An 18681-nucleotide genomic window follows, 5' to 3' on the forward strand; every position below is an offset into this window, starting at 1 on the left:
ACTGGTCCACCATCCTACCATCGCTGGCATGAAAGTGGCTATTTCAGCACCTCTGCAACAAGCAAACAATCAAACCCGGAATAAATCAGATGACAATAAGAACCGCATACCATTCGGAACAACGTTACAGTGATTCCACAGGGGGACGCACTTAAAAATAAAACGCGAAGCGGGAGAGATTCTTGTGCAGCTGTCTTCTCAACTCAGCCGATCATCATTTATGCACCTCTGGAGCTTATCCTGAAATACAGAAGACAAAACAATGGGCTGTTACACACTAGAGACATAAATAAGATCCAACACTTCTATTGTACAAAGACTGACTGACAGAATTCTGGACTAATTATAATGACGATCTTCTGCTGTATTACTCATCTATAAATTATTTGGGAAGGGGGGGGGGAGCCACTGTATCCGACTTATAACCCACGACCAGGTGTACAGAGTTGCTCTTAGCAATCAAGATGAACAATTAGTGACTGCTGGAGAAAAATGTACAGTAGCAGTCTGGACAAACGTGCTAGGGGGATCTAGTCAACAGTAATGAGAAATTAAGATGTAATAATGAATTTTAAAACACAAAAAAAGACTTGTAGACCACCTGTGATATTTGCATTGGGGGAAAAACATTTTTGCTCTTTACATTTTATGGTAAGGTTACTTACACAACTTCCACAGAAACACAGTTTGAGACTGAGGACCCGTGGGAGTAAAAGGAATTTTTTTACCTCTCTGCTTGTTTCTGAGAAATCAAACTACAAATCCGCACACATCGACATGACTATCAAAAGGCTTCTAAAAAACTTAATCTCAAAACGGTAGTTGTCAAACAAACAGCAACGTGACCTTTAAGCAAAGAATGTTACATCCAAATAAATTCAAATTCAAAAAGACAGCTGTTCCAATCTGCTCCGTTGTTCGGCGCTTAGCTTGTAATGCATTCCATAATCAGCCAGTTGATTGTTGAAATAATTAAAGAACTGCTTTGTTAGATGTTTGTCTAGATGAAGAGTCATGAAGCACTGCTGTCGAGCTGTTTAACCTACCATCAAGAGTCTCACAGTTTCCGAGCACACACCCATATTCATATTCCAAAGGTTAAATGGAAGAGCGTGAGAGAATCATTAAACAACAACAACAGAAAGAACCTGGAAAGAACCTGTCATTTCCGCTGGAGGAAGAAATCTCTGTAAACAAAAGGAAATAACACAACCAGCATTACCAAGAGCTAACCACACCTTCAGTAACAACCCCCCAAAAAACAATAGTTTTGAGATGGATCACAGATGTTGTAGACATTAAAATGTCTCCCTCAGAGCACAAAAATTGAAAGTTATCCAATAAAGTGCTCACCAGCAGCCAGAGAGGCAATCAGGTGCATATAATTAAAATCAATTACGACAGCTGTTTCAATTAATTATTCCTAGTAATGCGTATAGAAAAGGTTAAATGTTCCAGGAGGCATAGTAATTTAGATTATTTCCTTTTAAATGTGAACACTTCCTAGATTTGTAACCTTAAACTTCTGACTCCCTATTGGATAAATGTCAAATTCGACCTTTCATCCTTCTTGGAGTGTAATATACTGCAGTTCTTATCTTACCCTTCACGTTAATAAGTAATTTACAGGATTAAACTCGCTCCTGTCTTATGACATTTCTTATGTTAAAGATCTACCACTTTCTCTAAATTTAACATTTAACTGAAGCACTGTAATTCTAAGAATATTTACCTGCCACATGTTTATTTTATGTTTATTGCACAGCGTGAAGTGTGTTTTGATACTCTAATGAAGACCTTTTGGTCGCAAAATGTTCAGGTCTCATCTAACAAGAACACACTAAATCAAAGACATTCGTTGGCTCTCTACTAAGTGAAAACCGAGCGTGGCTTGCTTTCTTTTTCTTATCTGGAGCTATGACTCAGTGACCTGCGGTGTCCAGTGTGAATAGACATTATTTAAACATCCCTCAGAGCAACATGGGAGGACATGGGTTTTTATCAGGCCTTTCTTCTCTCTGTGCGAGTGGTACAATCACATCGCGCAGAGCCATTCAGCGTGCCCATGCACTGAGGCCTTCTGCAGGTCACAGTCCCAGCACATCAGGCTGGGCTCCATGGAAACAGAACTCCTGCAAATCTCCGCCTCCCCACCCCAGGCTCCGGCCATGGGTCTCCAACTGGCCTTCACAGTGGCCTTGAAGCGAGGGGAAGTCTCTTCTTTCTCGCTTCCTGTTGTTTAAGCAAGGTCTTCTCGTGGTTTTTTAGACGCGATCTATTTCATTATTCATTTGCTTAGCAGTTTCCCTTAATATAATGAGAATACCTTGGCATTACAACAAGGCTGAACATGAACATACAACTGCACGGCGCAAACCTTGAATACCTGCTTTATACTAACAAATTCAACAGAACAATTCAATCAAATCTGAGCATAACTGGCAGATTTAATAAATCACCAATTCTTGCACTTGTTGTTGTTTACAGAGTTTTTTAACGGCTTTGCTTTGACTGGTTTCTTCGCTGTATGTCTAATGCAAGAGCCTTTCAGCATCCAGATACTTACAGTTCAGTAGGTTTACCAGAGCACTGGAAAGAAAGAGCCTATACAACCGGAGGTAAGGCTATGAGACTAATTAAAGATCACAGCTGTACATGGAGCACTGCGATCAATTCAATTCCTCTGCTGCAGGCCCATTGTCTTTTCATCTCCACAGATTTGCAGACCAGAGAAGCCTACCATGAGGCAGCAGCTGTGAGTTCATCACCCATGACAAGAGGGTACCGTTGCCAGCCCACACCACTAAATGCAAAGCAGAACTGCGGTCGGACACATAGTTCAGAACAGAAGAGGAGCGATTCGAAACCTACTGGTGGAGCCATGAGGTGACACTTTAAGGGAGCTTTTCAGGCTTAGTGGTTTTAAATGTAGTGCATACAAAATATGTGTATACAGTACGTAGGCTCCTCAAATCCAGTCCTTAAGGGCAAAGGTCAATCAATCCTCAACAATGAGATTCTTGCACATGAAACCATCTTAATATGTCAGTTTGGATATTCAGAAGATATTCACAGGATCCCGACACTTGCTAAAGAGAAGCTGCTTCTACTTCATCACTGTAAGAGGGATACCAACAGGCAGCACCCGAGAATCTCTGCTGTCATCATCCTAGAGTTTCTGCCTCTAGACTACTTTTCTGAATGTGATGGTCTACCTTGCCACCTGAAATAATCAGCCACTTCTCAGATGTGAATCTGAAGACGTCAGCAGGGCACAGTATGGACTAACTTGAACATTAAAAGTCAAATGCCATTATGCACCAATCCACAGCTAGAAGGATTTCAGTATTCTTCCAGACATTCATGCCATCAAACTATCTGTGCTGAATGGCCTGCCTGGAAGCCAGCAGAGATTTCCAGAACCTGTACACTTTGCAAACAGTTGATCGCATTACAAATTAATCTCTACTCAATAACTTCATATCTTCAACGTTCTAGATGGCTTATAGCTTATTAAACCTGAAAAGAATATTCCACCATCGCTGTTTGCACGTGTGTGCCAGTCTTTTGATAATTATGTCTGAATGTTTGTAAAACCTGCAAATTTGCCAAGTAAAAAAAAAACAAACAAACAATCTCGTACCCATCACCATTAGATCGGATTCCGGCCAACCAAAATAAATTTGGTTCAGCTCGAATTTCAAACACGGAGAGCGTGTGCAGATCTACAATATTACCCACAGATGAGTTCACAGCAGAAATGATTCGCCATGACAAAACTACTCAAGTTTTACCCTGAGACCTTTAATAATAAATAACAACCCTGAGGCTGCAGCCCTGCCAGGGGACCCTTTTCCTCCCCTGGTTAAAAACCTCTGGATGCTGCGGCCGGTTTCCTCCCAGACCGAGAGCCCAACTGGCAGCATTACGACACCTCATTCGTCCCCAGCCTGGCACTGCAGGCACCTCATCTCCACTTCAGGGTGGAGGGGAAAGTGCCTGGCATCAGTGTCCCTTTCAGTTAATTCAACAGCAGGCGGCTCGTGCAGTTACATGGCTGCAAATCAAAATGCTGAATGAAGAATGCTGTTCTTTTTGCTGGGCACAAGAACAGCATTCTTCTTCTTCTTGCTCGCAGTACAGCGAGCTTTCTTTTACGTTATGAAGCTAAACAAGCAGTGCTCTGTGGCTATTGTGTGGGGGGGGGAGGAGGGCTTGTTTAAAAGTGCGGTGAAAAATTATCAACAGAGATAATCGGCATTACAGTACTGACCACATCTATCACTCCCCACCGAGACAGGCCTTCTGGTAGAAACAGGCACACTGCGCTGTTGGAAGAGAAGGGTTTTTTTTTCTGGGCTACAAACACAGAGCTGGAGCCACCTGTCATGTGAAAATGTCAAACTCTGCCAGGCAGCTAGACCGTCTGCGGAATACTAAAAGCTTGGCAATATTTAAACTTAAAACACAGAGAATTCAGAAGGGTACGCTCTCGATAAGAGGAATGATAATGGATGGTCAAGAACACTCCGACTGTTAAAAACAGAAGGACAAGTACTGTATTAAAGTATAAACTGTATAAGAATTTGGGGGAGTTTCATTAAGCTCATCTCCCCTGTTGAGAGGGAACTGGCACAAAATCCCTGTGCACAGCGACACTGTTTCAATTTTAAAGCGGCGCATAGAATTGTGCGCTTTGCACCTTCCAGTGCCAAGAGTGATAACCATTCCCCGTGCACGCCTTCCTTCCTCCAAATCCAAACTGACGAACTCCGGGTCCTCTACCCTTTAACCAGCTGCCAGCTCCTCGGACGGGAAGGACACTGAATGGAAGGCTTAAGCTGCCCTAACCAACAACAAGCCCGCAGGCCCAGAACTGCGGGGCCTAGTCCAGATGATTTAACTGACGACGTGTTGCATTCTCTTTCCAGTCAAATGTTCTGAGAAAACAAAAACGCCTAACTGGTTTTAGGAAAAATCTCGCCCTTCCAACCCACTTTGAAATAAGGTTTGTTGATGAGTTGTGTCCAGTCATACATAAAAATGAGAGAAGTGGTGTGAGACCATTTAAAAAAAAGGCCAACAGATTTTTTCTTTCTAAGAAAGGTGAACAGAACTACTTTAACAGATCTGTATCACTAGGTATCACTAGGTGGATGCTGCACATTGGTGGTGGTGGAGGGGAGTCCCCATTACCTGTAAAGTGCTTTCAGTGGAGTGTCCAGAAAAGTGCTATGTAAGTGTAAGCAATTATTATCATTATAGCAGCCATATCACCCTGCAACTCACAACTGGCAACCCACTGAAGCTAAGCAGGTGTGAGCCTGGTCAGTACCTGGATGGGAGACCTCCTGGGAAAAACTAAGGTTGCTGCTGGAAGAGGCATTAGTGGGGCCAGCAGGTGGCGCTAACCCTGCGGCTCATGTGGGTCCTAATGCCCCAGTGTAGTGACGGGGAGACTATACTGTAAACAGGCGCCGTCCTTCGGATGAAACGTAAAACAGAGGTCCTGACTCTCTGTGGTCATTAAAAATCCCAGGGTGTTTCTCGAAAAGAGTAGGGGTGTACCCCGGTGTCCTGGCCAAATTTCCCATCGGCCTTTATCAATCGTGGCCTCCTAATAATCCCCCTCTATAAATTGGCTTAATTACTCTGCTCTCTATGGCACTATGGCTGCCGTCGCATCATCCAGGTGGAGCTGCACATTGGTGGTGGTGGAGGGGAGTCCCTATTACCTGTAAAAGCGCTTTGAGTGGAGTGTCCAGAAAAGCGCTATATAAGTATAAGCAATTATCATTATTATTATTATTAAAAAGCATCTTAAATTACTGTTACTTAACTAAAGGATCAGACATCAGTCCTACAAATGGTACAGGATGGGGGGAAATAATGAACAAAAGAAGCACAATAATTAGGGTAAATAAGATCAGCCTGAATGCCCTCTTCAAACACAGGGCTCTGAAGAAGGAATCAGTATTGTTGAGTGCAAATTTACACTACTCCCGTCTGGGAAATGCCTCTGTGCCTTTAGGTGCAACAGTAAACACTAAGCCCCCTGTGCAATTTCACAACTATTTTACATGCACTGAAATGTTGTTCTTCCCAAAATCTGGTTGGTGATGGTTATTTTTGTTGTCCTTTTATGCTGGGCACAAAACAAATGTCCCCTAGGGGTTCATAAGCATGAATCGAATTGAAAAATATGTCTCTCTTACAATAAGATCACATTCTTGCACGCAGCTGTTAGGACAACGTGCACAACCCTATGAAAAACAGAATTATAGCAATAACTCTTTACACACTACAGTTGTGGCACATCTTAAAGACCACTATTAAGATTTCAATGAATTGTCGATTAAGCTTTTACTAACAACTTAAACATCTTACTGTTCAAAGAGGAACTCTTTTGCTCTCAAACTTACAACCATGATGAAAAAGGCAATTATTTTTTATACAAAGCTTTTTCAAATCCACACATTCTGCAGTGGTTGTGTACACTTTATGAGGTATTATGTTTCAGAAAAGTCCTACCCGATACATTAAAACAACCGTAGAATTGTGTTGTAAAAATTGGACACGCAGTCTCTCCCCACTGCACTCACTCTTGCCTATTGAGCATTTCTTCAGCACTTCCAGTAAGCCTTTTACATTGCTCTTTTCTTCTCTGCACCTACTGAAACATAGCTGCCTGTTACCTTGGAAACCAGCCGTGTTTTAGACAAGTCTCCTCCCCCGTGGAAACCTTAAACTGTAGCAGGACGACAAAGGGAAAAAAGATCTCTTTACAAGTCTGGACCCAGGGGAACCGGTCCATGAGGCTCATCTGTCCCGTCACCAGTATCGATATCTTCTCACTGCGCCGAGGGACCGAGATCACGAACTGACACAGGTGAGCGGAGGCTCCTGTAGGCCGAGAACCTCTCCTCAGAGCACTCTCCCTCTTGACATCTCCCTTCTGCTCATTTCCCCACAAGTTAATTTTGCCGTGTCAGCCAATTCTAAAATCTAATTTTAAAGAGGTGCTCAAAACGTTTTGTGACTTTAGTATATAAAGAATTTTTCCCCTTCTCCATTTCTCAGGGTACTCAACCTTTATCCCAAAGCACTCTGACTTTTTTTTGTCTTTTAAACCACTTGTTAATATTGGACTTCAAGGAATCGCGGTCATGAAACTTTACGTATTGCAAGGTAAGATCACAATTTCTTGCATTAGGAATTTGTCTTTTTGCATGCCCCAGCTTGCCCTCCATGAGACACACAGACAGGGAGAGAAGCTTGGGGTCAGAGCGCAGGGTCAGCCATTTATACGACACCCCTGGAGCAGCTGGGGTTAAAGGCCTTGCTCCGGGGCCCAACAGAGTAGGATTCCTCTGCCGGCCACAGGACTTGAGCCAGCAACCTTTCAGCCACAGGCGCAGATCATTAGCCACAGAGCCACTGCACTGCCCTCTATAGTAGACTATAATAAATGTCAAAATTAATAATAGCCATTCAAGCCTTTAGGTTTATTGCTCCCACATTAATGAATGAAGACATTGTCAAGCTGCAGCAGAACATCATGTGATGATTTCATAGATGGCTTACAAAGCCGAAGCAGCAAATCTGCATAATATTAACCAGTGACTGAACTGTGGTGGGGCATGTAATCAATTATCCATACATGTCTTGAACCCCAGATGCTGGCTACAATCTTGCCATCTTAGAATGCCGTGTGGAACTTCCTCAGGGGAGGAAACGTGATGCTTTTCCACAGCTCTGACGCAATCTTGGGCCCAGGATTGGACTAACAACCTGAATCTCACAACCAGTCCTTGGAAATGCCACTGGGTGAGTGCTGATGGGCTCCAGCAGCTCCTCACTAAACTCCACTCTCTGGTAGCGATCCTGCAAGCCCAGGTTTTGGGACGCTCACCCTGCAGAACCCTTTGACAGGCCAGGATACACATAGAGAATGGTTTCAATCCCTCCACACAGAAACGCCAAACTCTTCTGCAAGTTCGGCAGCCTTGATTCCGCTATCATTCACTAGCATGCCTTCCGAAACGGGAAAGGTTCAAGGACTTGCAGTCACGGGTCGCCTTGCGTCGTCCTGGCGTCCTGGCCAAATTTCCCATTGGCCCTTACCAATCAGGGCCTCCTAATAACCCCCATCTATGAATTGGCTTCATTACTCTGCTCTCCTCCCCACTGATCCAGGTGGGTCTGCACACTGGTGGTGGTGAAGGGGAGTCCCCATTACCTGTAAAGCGCTTTGAGTGGAGTGTCCAGAAAAGCACTATATAAGTGTAAGCAATTATTATTATTATTATTATTATTATTATTATTATTCTTGACTGGGATCTGCTGTTAATTCACATCGTGTCACTATGGGACAATGGAACAAAACAACTGCTTGTCCGTGGATCTGCTTGGTAGCGCAGGCTTCCTTGCGCAAAAATCTAATGTTCACATTGCTCAAACTCTGGAAAACCCAGAATTACAAGACCCTGGAAAGACCACATTAGCAATCCCCTGTTCGGGATATGAACATGAAACTAAGCATGAAATGTAAATGAACTGTTTATTCAGCTTTCAATAATGAGCTCTTACCACAGTCTAAGCAAAAGCTCCATTCTGTGTATTCCTGGAACTAAAGCCATTTGATATGCAGAATAATCATCTACTTGGTAATTTATCTTAAAACAAATCTGGATTAAATTTGCAATATTTTCTTTTCATACCACCCATAAGGAATCACCTCCCATTAATCAGAGCCCATTAATAATTTACTTATTGCTTTATATCTTTATATCAGTATTGAGTACGAGGGAAGAGAGAACCATAAACAAGCATTCCTCCAAAACTTGCACCCTTCAAAGGTCATCCACCACGTCATGCAACCTGTCCCATTGAGACCCCAGAAGAGTCAGCATCAACGATGGGCTCTTACACCCACCTGCAGTGGTGTGAAAAACTAAGTACACCCCTTGAAAAGGGTTTGTCTTTTTTTACATTTTTGGACAAAAGGATATTTGATCATCATTTCAACAGTACTGATAGATAAAGGTGATGTAATTTTAAAAAATAACATTGAAAAATCACATTTTGCACTCATTTGTACTATTTAAATAAACTGAAATGTAATTTCCTTGTGCGGAAAAAGTTAGTACACTCCTACCTTTATCATTGCATCAAATGCCCAAAATTTGAATCAGGTGCACCACAACAGGTGCAAATGATTAGAACATCACTAGAGTAACTTGGAGGGCACTGCCTTATTTAAACACTTCAGAAACCTGTGGTGTGGTTTGGTCTTAGCAATTGAGGTGTGTGGCTACATCATGCCAAGATCAAAAGAGCTCTCTGAGGCCCTCAGAAGAAAGACTGTTGATGCCTATGAGTCTGGGAAGGGTTTTATAGCCATTTCCAAGCAATTTGTAGTCAATCACTGCACTGTCCGAAAGATCATCTACAAACGGAGAAAATGTCAAACCACTGGCAATCTATCCAGGCCAGGTCGTCCCACCAAATTCAGCCCAAGAGCTGCAGGAAGTCTCCAAGAACCCCAGGATAACATCAAGGGATTTACAAGCAAGTCTTGCCTCAATGTCAAAGTGTATGAGTCAACTTTGCCCTACATGTGAGGTCAGGAAGGAAGAAGCCTCTGCTCTAAAAAAAGTTTGACAGACAACACCTAGGTGAAGATCAGGACTACTGGGACAATGTGCTCTGGACATATGATACAAAGGTAGAGCTGTCTGGCCACAATGCCAGACGTCATGTTTGGCGAAAACCGAAAACTGCCTTTGACCAAAAGAACCGTAAAGCATGGTGGTGGAAGCATTATGGTTTGGGGCTGCTCTTCTGCCTCAGGGCCTGGCCAGCTTGCCATCATAGAGTCAACCATGAATTCCACACTGTACCAGAGAATACTTGAGGAGAATGTGAAGCCATCTGTCAAAAAGCTGAAGCTGAATCATAAGTTCATTTGTCTTCTGTCACCGCACCATAACACATCAAACCTATCAGTGATCATTCAGTGACCTGCTCACAAGGCCAAAAGTCAGATTTCATGGAGGGCACCCCTGTTATTGTGAATACGGACCCCCAAGCCACAAACTGTAGCCCTGAGTCAGTCTGTCATCTGATTACACGTGCAACTTTGGATGGTCTATCACTACACCTGGCTTGAAGAACCCCTGTGGACTCCTATGAAGTACCCTACGTGGTCCTAGGTGGCCCCCTTCCAGAGATGCCTGTGCAGTCATGAAATCAGTTCAGCTCACAGAGGTTAGTTATATTCTCATAGTCACTTCAGTTCCTCTTTCTCTCACATCGATCAACTCTTCACTCTTTAATATAATCACCAGGAGGGCTGGAACATTTGTCATAAGGAATCCAAAACTCTCCATTCAAAAACCACATTCTTCCATTTCCTACTCTGGAACACCCTCACACATAACTTGGTTTAACCTCAGATGGTCAGGTTTCCCCTTTAACTGGAAGATGCATGTTCCTGGTCTCCTCAGAGATATTCTAGTGTGCCACTTGGCTTAGGCTTTTTATGCCCACATTTCCAGCTGATCTTTACTTAACATCTCCACACAAACTCTGAAGCTTTAAAACTGACTTCCAGAAACTGTACCTAAGCAAATGAGCTACAGTATAATACACTCTGGATCCAATTTTCATCAATTATGACAAATCCTTAAAGAAAACCCTTCCACATTCTTCTTTAACATTCTCAATCCTTCAAACCTTTACTGGTCTGAGACCTTAAGGCAGAACAGCAAAAGAGTCAAATATCTACTCCTGTGCTATCTGGCTCAGACCCCAAGACCCTGTTCGCCTACTGTATACCAACAGTTACCTCTGTGGCATGTCCTCCTGTGGGAATCACTAATCAGGCAATTCAGACAAAGCCTAAGTGTTCAACCTCACATCACCTCCCCTCTCCTAGTTCACTATGAGTAAAACTGGAGTGAAAATTAGATAAGCAGGCTTGACAGACCACCAGACTGGCAGGACGGCTCTGTAGGGGAACTACAGCAACGCAAAGTAATATGTTGTTCTACCAGACCAAAACAAGGTGCCTGTAGGGTCCAGGCAACCATTACTGCATTAATTAAATTTAAACAGCGGGTTTATAGCAATGTTATGTGATTTGGAAGAATAAGTGGTGTTATGTCACTACAAATGAAATAAAAGGAGGCTTCAAGTGAATCAAACGTTCGATAAAATTGCAATATATGCTTAAGCTCAACATGTTGACCCTTACGTTGTTCAGAGCATTGATGTTTATGCTCATGAGAGACTCCAGTCTGCTCAGAGTATAAAGAAATCAGGGGAACATTTGCCCCACTATTTCCTTTTTGTATTTTCCGGTGACACATCTTAAATTCCATTAGCTCTCTAAATGAGGCACAACGGGTCTCTTAAGAAAGCTATTACAGGTAGTTCTTTATTTACACGACAGATGGGTCCCAGGAATATGCATCATAACTCAGAAACATGTATATTAACATCTCCCATAAGAATGTGTGTAAAGAGGAGGGGCTGCATTCTGAGTCCATGCCTAGCCAGAGGGCCTGATGTGGGATGCAGATCAGCACATACAGTATTCAAGGTTACAGCGGTAGTACTTAATATGCATGGAATAATTACTGAAATATGATACTTCACTATACAGCTCTGTACCAGTCACTGGACTGCCTCAAGGTCTGGTAAAGTACAATAAGACCTTGTAAAAACAACAGTAACTGATCTGCTCCTAACAAAGTTATCAAGAGAAAGAGTGATCATCTCTAAAGAACAGGACATAAACTACATGAGCATGAAACGAACCAAACTGTCACGTATCACACGAGACCACACTTGGGCAGACCCAACACCGAAGTGCTGTCTTTCAACAGGGCCAAACCCCCAGAAATCAACACGCACAATTGCACACAGCTCACATAGATATTTATATACCACAGATGTACAAAAAGTCAGTTTTAAAAGAGATTTTATTTTTATCCCCATCATTTAAAAATGTGAATGGAAGTTTCTTATTTAGGTTTATAACTGGATATTAATTCTTGACTGTTTTGTTTAAACTTTTTATTAATTAAATTGTGAAATTAGCCACTGTGTTCTTTGTGCGTTTTAAAAAATGACCTTAAATAACATTAATTACAAACTCTTCTTACGTTGAATTTTAAGATTTTCACATTGTAGCATACTTTGACGGCTTTGATTTTACACGACATAAATATAGGGTACAGACCAAAACAAAGACATTTAATTGATTTTAGTGACACTTTATTTCTTTAGTGAAAAACTATGTTGGCTAGAATAACACAGAGACAAAGATCACCCAGCGCACAGTGTATACAGGCTCATCATCCCTGTTGCTGGCAAAATGAGAACTAAGCTTGCCTAAATTAAGAAGTGGCAGATATTTTTAAGAAACCAAAAACCCACAAACTAAGAGCCTCTAGTAAAACTACCTGCATCTGAATGAATCAAATCTAGTTTTATGCAGCATTTTAAATGCCAAATGTTTTTCAAGAACATGAACATTACTATGGCCTGAAACACTGAGAGGCATCTAATTAGGAAAATTAGGTTTAAGAGTGAAGTGATCCGTTAAATGTTAAATTTTCTAATAATGGGAATGCAAAATAGCAGCATATTTCCTTTGTGAAGTCAGACAAAAGGAAGCCTGGGTGATTGCAACATCAGCTGCTCTCAAGGCCTCATGATTTCATATTGATTTTACTTCCTCGCATCTCGGTGTGCTTCACTTAGGGTCACAGTGTACAGAGGATTACCTGAATTCTAAGAGAAATACAACGAGACCCCTATATTCATTTGCGGCTCGTGTCCCCTGAACAGAAGAAAGGTCACAAGCTGAGAAGAGGTCACCCATCCCATTTAGTTTGGTCGGTTGCTTGTAGCCAATGGATCCGAGGATCTCCTCCAGACATTTCTTGAAAGAAATATACAGTGCCTTGCGAAAGTATTCGGCCCCCTTGAACTTTTCAACCTTTTGCCACATTTCAGGCTTCAAACATAAAGATATAAATTTTTTATTTTATGTGAAGAATCACCAACAAGTGGGACACAATTGTGAAGTGGAACGAAATCTATTGGATTTTTGAAACTTTTTTAACTAATAAAAAAATGAAAAGTGGGGCGTGCAAAATTATTCGGCCCCCTTGCGTTAATACTTTGTAGAGCCACCTCGATTGGATTCAGGTCTGGACTTTGACTTGGCCATTCAAACACCTGGATACGTTTATTTGTGAACCATTCCTTTGTAGATTTTGCTGTATGTTTGGGATCATTGTCTTGTTGGAAGATAAATCTCCGTCCCAGTTTCAGGTCTTTTGCAGACTCCAACAGGTTTTCATCCAGAATGGTCCTGTATTTGGCTGCATCCATCTTCCCCTCAATTTTAACCATCTTCCCTGTCCCTGCTGAAGAAAAGCAGGCCCAAACCATGATGCTGCCACCACCATGTTTGACAGTGGGGATGGTGTGTTGAGGGTGATGAGCTGTGTTGCTTTTACACCAAACATATCGTTTTGCATTGTGGCCAAAAAGTTCGATTTTGGTTTCATCTGACCAGAGCACCTTCTTCCACATGTTTGGGGTGTCTCCCAGGTGGCTTGTGGCAAACTTTAGACGAGACTTTTTATGGATATCTTTGAGAAATGGCTTTCTTCTTGCCACTCTTCCATAAAGGCCAGATTTGTGCAGTGTAAGACTGATTGTTGTCCTATGGACAGACTCTCCCACCTCAGCTGTAGTTCTCTGCAGTTCATCCAGAGTGATCATGGGCCTCTTGGCTGCATCTCTGATCAGTCTTCTCCTTGTCTGAGCTGAAAGTTTAGAGGGACGGCCAGGTCTTGGTAGATTTGCAGTGGTCTGATACTCCTTCCATTTCAAGATGATCGCTTGCACAGTGCTCCTTGGGATGTTTGAAGCTTGGGAAATCTTTTTGTATCCAAATCCGGCTTTAAACTTCTCCACAACAGTATTACGGACCTGCCTGGTGTGTTCCTTGGTCTTCATGATGCTCTCTGCGCTTTCAACAGAACCTTGAGACTATCACAGAGCAGGTGCATTTATACAGAGACTTGATTACACACAGGTGGATTCTATTTATCACCATCAGTCATTTAGGACAACATTGGATCATTCAGAGATCCTCGCTGAACTTCTGGAGTGAGTTTGCTGCACTGAAAGTAAAGGGGCCGAATAATTTTGCACGCCCCACTTTTCATTTTTTTATTAGTTAAAAAAGTTTCAAAAATCCAATAGATTTCGTTCCACTTCACAATTGTGTCCCACTTGTTGGTGATTCTTCACATAAAATAAAAAATTTATATCTTTATGTTTGAAGCCTGAAATGTGGCAAAAGGTTGAAAAGTTCAAGGGGGCCGAATACTTTCGCAAGGCACTGTAGTAGAGGCTTCGACACCATAACTTGGTAACTTGTTCCATACTTCCACATGGCTTCGTATAAAAACAAAGGAATGTTGGGGAACAGGGGCTTTTAAAGGATCTTCTCTTGAAAACCGAGGCTTTTTAACCTATCAGTGCAGGACTGATAGGTTAAAGCCTAGGAAGGTACCCTGTTGCTCTTCTCTGGACTGAAATATCTATTCTCTAATGCAGTGACCAAAAATGGACACAAAGTTGTAAATTAAGCCTTTCTAGTGCATTGTACAATTTTAACATAGCATTCATCAATTTGAATTCACTGTTTACTATTTACTTTTATAGTTTTTACACATATTATGAGATGTAAATGATGCACCCACAATCATTTGCAAACATAACTTTCACAAGCTCAATGGTTATTGTCTTATATTTATATTTTGCCCCTCAATACTTCTTTGTAAATATTGTACTGCATATGTGGATGCAAACAAGTGTACCTGTAAACAAGTATTTGCTTAAAATGTATTAATAAGCACTTCAGAATTATGTATTATTTTATATCGCTAGCAAATCAGTTCAGATTTACTACATTATAGATCTGCAATGGGTTTAGCAAGGTACGTGGATTATACTGTACTTAAAACAGTTGTACTTGCACTACTTAATGTCATATTTTGTACTTTTAAAGCTGGCAGCAAACCAATTATTTTATTTTGTACCGAATTACGTGACACTTTTGTAACGAAACTCCAAAGAGAACATAATTATGATTAACTATTTGATACACTTCTGCACAAAGAGAAAATAATATTTCCAGTACGGATTTCACTTCAAAAGCTTGCTTCCCTTCTGTGACAATTTAACGGTTTATACATTTTGATGCTGATGACAGAAGATTAATGGTGTGCATCTGTGAGGGAGGACTTCAAGTTGGCATTAACATAGACGTTTAATTAAAGTGGATTATTGACCTGAATAGGCAACGTCTTTCAAGCTGGAGGCAAAAGGCTTTCAGAAAGAATATTAATCTGGACTCGGCTGAATAGGCACTTCTGACTTCTTACGGTAGGTTTGCCCTTGGATCCCAAGCCTCAAACTGCTTCCAGTTCTAATATGACCATGAGATTAACACTAAAGACATCTGTATGCTGTACCAAAAAATGCTTAGCAAGAAGATGTCATGGAAAAACCCATATCCAGTACTTCTAAACCCTCTCCTTTAATATGCATTATTTCATTATTCAGTTATTGAAGCGATGGGCAGATATTGCAATCTAGCCATACACTAGAACCCCTTTAACGGGCATTTTACTGTGGTGACAAGAGGATCATGAAACAGCCAATATAAGAATATTTCTTATTACAGTACATAAGGAGAAGTCAATTTCCACCACTCATCTTTGCATTCTCCCCTTTCGACAGATGTGTCTCGCGTTTTCTGCTGGTGCCAAGTAGCTCACTTTTGTCCAAGCGTCTTGTTATTGAATGAAATCCTTAAAGTGTCACATTTGACTCTCCAAGGTGGTTTAAAATAAAGGGTTTAAAAGGAAAATGGTCTCAAGGCTCGGCAGCCATTTCACTCCTTAACTCCGCATTTCACACAACCTCCTGTCGTGCCTACAGTCAAAGTGATAATTAAGCGTCTAAAATCATCTACATCGTTAAGTGTACCCGTTAAGTCATACCCAGCAGCACTTAAAGAGACAGCACCCGGAAAGCTGGGGTATGCGAAAAGACAAATTCCTAATGCAAGAAATTGCATATGGCTAATAAAGTGATCTTATTTCTGCTCCTCAAATTCTGTTTCCAAGGAAAAAAAGAAGATCTCTCAAAACAGTAACAAAACAGCTACAATTATTTCATTTGGTATCATGCAAAGTAAAAGAATTGAGTGATTTACCATTACTCTGATTGATATCTTACTTGGTGTCGAGAGACAATCACTGTGAAGAATGAAGTCAATGCACCAATAACTGAACTGCTTTAAAGAGATGGCCCATCATATATTATGCAGTATATGCAACTGAAGCTCGAAAGGCTTAGCTTTTAAGAGCTGCGTTGATACATTTCGGTCTTCTGGACTGTTAACATGCAGATTTGCCGACTTACAGAAGCTCCTTATCTCATAAGATTCCAAGTGTTTCAGAAGCATCCTCACATCTGTGCACCTGCCTCACTCCGCCGCACACAGTGGAGAGCAGAGCCCGGGCAGGCAGCCACACGCACGCAGCCAGGAAAGCAGAGCCAGGCAAGCAGAGCAGATGGCCTGTGCTGCAGATCAGTGAAGACCAGGAGCTCACAAGCTAGCAGGCTTTCCACAGAAACACATGCCATTGTAGGAAATGGAGCTAGAAAGAGTATTACAGTATTTTATAAAGCAGGAACAGCTTGGAGAGTGATAACTTATGCAACAGCTAAGAAAGAAGAAACAGATTTCGGGCCAAGCCTCAGAAAATAAAAACAAAGCAATATTCAGTACGTGCACTCCTTACAAGGCTTTAATTCCAGTTTTCGAAAACAAAACTAGAAGCTTCTGTAATAACTTTCACTGTTCTCACGACATGCTCAGGTGCTCCAGAAAATCCTAAAAGTGTCAACCCTGCACAGGTGAGGCGTGAAACCATATAACCTGCAGGAACAATTTTAAGACGAGGTGTGGAGATCCAGAGGAGACATCTGAGTATGTTAAAGAGCTGCATGTTCAGGGTTGACCTGTGAAATGTAATGACGACAGCATTTCATCACATCATGGTAAAGGTCTTTAAATACGGGACCCACTGACTCATGGATTGGGCTGACACTTGGCAAATGAAATCCAACTCCGATAGGTGCAAAGTAATCCACACTGGTTATAGGAACACACGCTATGCATATTGCAAGGGTGTTTCTGATCAGGAAGTTACACATGAAAGGAATCTGGTTGTCAAGATACATTGTTCTATGTTCTCATCAAAACAATATGGGGAAAAAATGAAAAAGCAAACAGAAAAAGCAGAAAAATAATCTGTAGATTCAATCCAGGAAAGTTATGGGTTACAGATAAAAATCTCATCTACAATACTGTGTTCAGTTTTGGCCACCATATCACAAAAGAGATTATTATAGCCTCAGAAAGAGTTCAAAGCACAAAAACAGAAGTGATTCCTGGTCTCAGGGAACTTTTGTATGCAGACAGGTTGAGGAATATAGATCTCTTCAGTCTAGAACAGAGGAGATTGAAAAGAGACTCGATCCAGAATCTGAGGGGATATAGACAAGTTCAACCTAGTGGACTGTTTCACACAGTAAAGCAAGGACATAGGGTCACAAGTGGAAACTTAAGAGGAATTCAGTTAGGGAACAGAAAAGGAAACACTTCTTTATGCAAACAGTACCTGGAAAGGGGTTTCCAGCCAGCTCGTTGAAGCCCACATTTTGCGTACTTTAACAACTGGATATTTTAAATTTGTTTAGATACTAAACCACCAAAGCAGGAAGATGGGGCGAATGGCCCCCTCTCATTTACCATTTGTTTTTATGTCTACTGTTTAACCAAAACTTCTCTTCAGTGCTTGAAGTAGACAAAATACTAGAAAAGTATAATTCTCTTGGAATTATAAATATGAGAGAAACAAGCTAGATAATAACTGAATAGCCCTGTCTTTGGCAATGGAGTACAAAGACAGACATTTGTCATTTGAAAAAAAACCTGACTCCCATACTCAGAATTAGTCTCGGGAAAGTAAATGTAAAGACAATCTTGGACAGAAAGTCTTATGAACTGTCCAGCTATTCCTAAATTGACAATTGAAGGCGACTCCATGGCCCCAAAAGTTCAGTTTTTTCTTCTTCTTTCTCCTTTGCCGTGTGCACACCGACACAGCCCCCCGGCGCAAACTTTATAATTGAGTCAGTTAACATTTCCACACACTCAAGACACAGATGTGACAGTACAACACACTGGAAACATTTTCTAGCCTGGGTTTATGACTGGCACAGACCTGCATGCCCACATGGTTGAATACGTGCAGTGAGCTTCATATTGTAACATAAGAAAGGATATCCCTGTCCAAAACAACTTCACATCGGGTAGATATGCTACCACCCATATCCCTATACACAGTTTTTCCCCAACACTTCCCTAAATCTGGCTAAGACAGTAACCTGTTAGCCTATCTTCTGCTCATGTTGTGGTATTAGCTAAAAAGGAAGCTACTGTATATGCAGACTCTAAGCAGCAAGGTCAAAGTTCACAACCAACCCACCAATCACAAGTTCCAAAACAAGGCG

General features: G+C 41.6%; 1 protein-coding gene across 5 annotated transcripts in view; it reads right to left on the reverse strand.

The window, feature by feature from the left end:
* rab3ip (RAB3A interacting protein (rabin3)) overlaps positions 1–18681 on the reverse strand; it is a 43009-nt gene that overhangs the window by 19456 nt on the left and 4872 nt on the right. For 3 of the 5 annotated variants that reach the window (XM_088644571.1, XM_088644567.1, XM_088644570.1), the window contains exon 2: positions 111–240. The gene's annotated coding sequence lies outside the window, so the exon portion shown is untranslated. Of the gene's footprint in view, positions 1–110; positions 241–665; positions 809–846; positions 1054–18681 lie in introns of those variants that run through there. The other 2 variants (XM_088644568.1, XM_088644569.1) reach the window with 2 other exon arrangements.

This window comes from Lepisosteus platostomus, chromosome 9, assembly GCF_059453375.1.
Source record: "Lepisosteus platostomus isolate fLepPlt1 chromosome 9, fLepPlt1.hap1, whole genome shotgun sequence".
Lineage (NCBI taxonomy): Eukaryota > Metazoa > Chordata > Actinopteri > Semionotiformes > Lepisosteidae > Lepisosteus > Lepisosteus platostomus.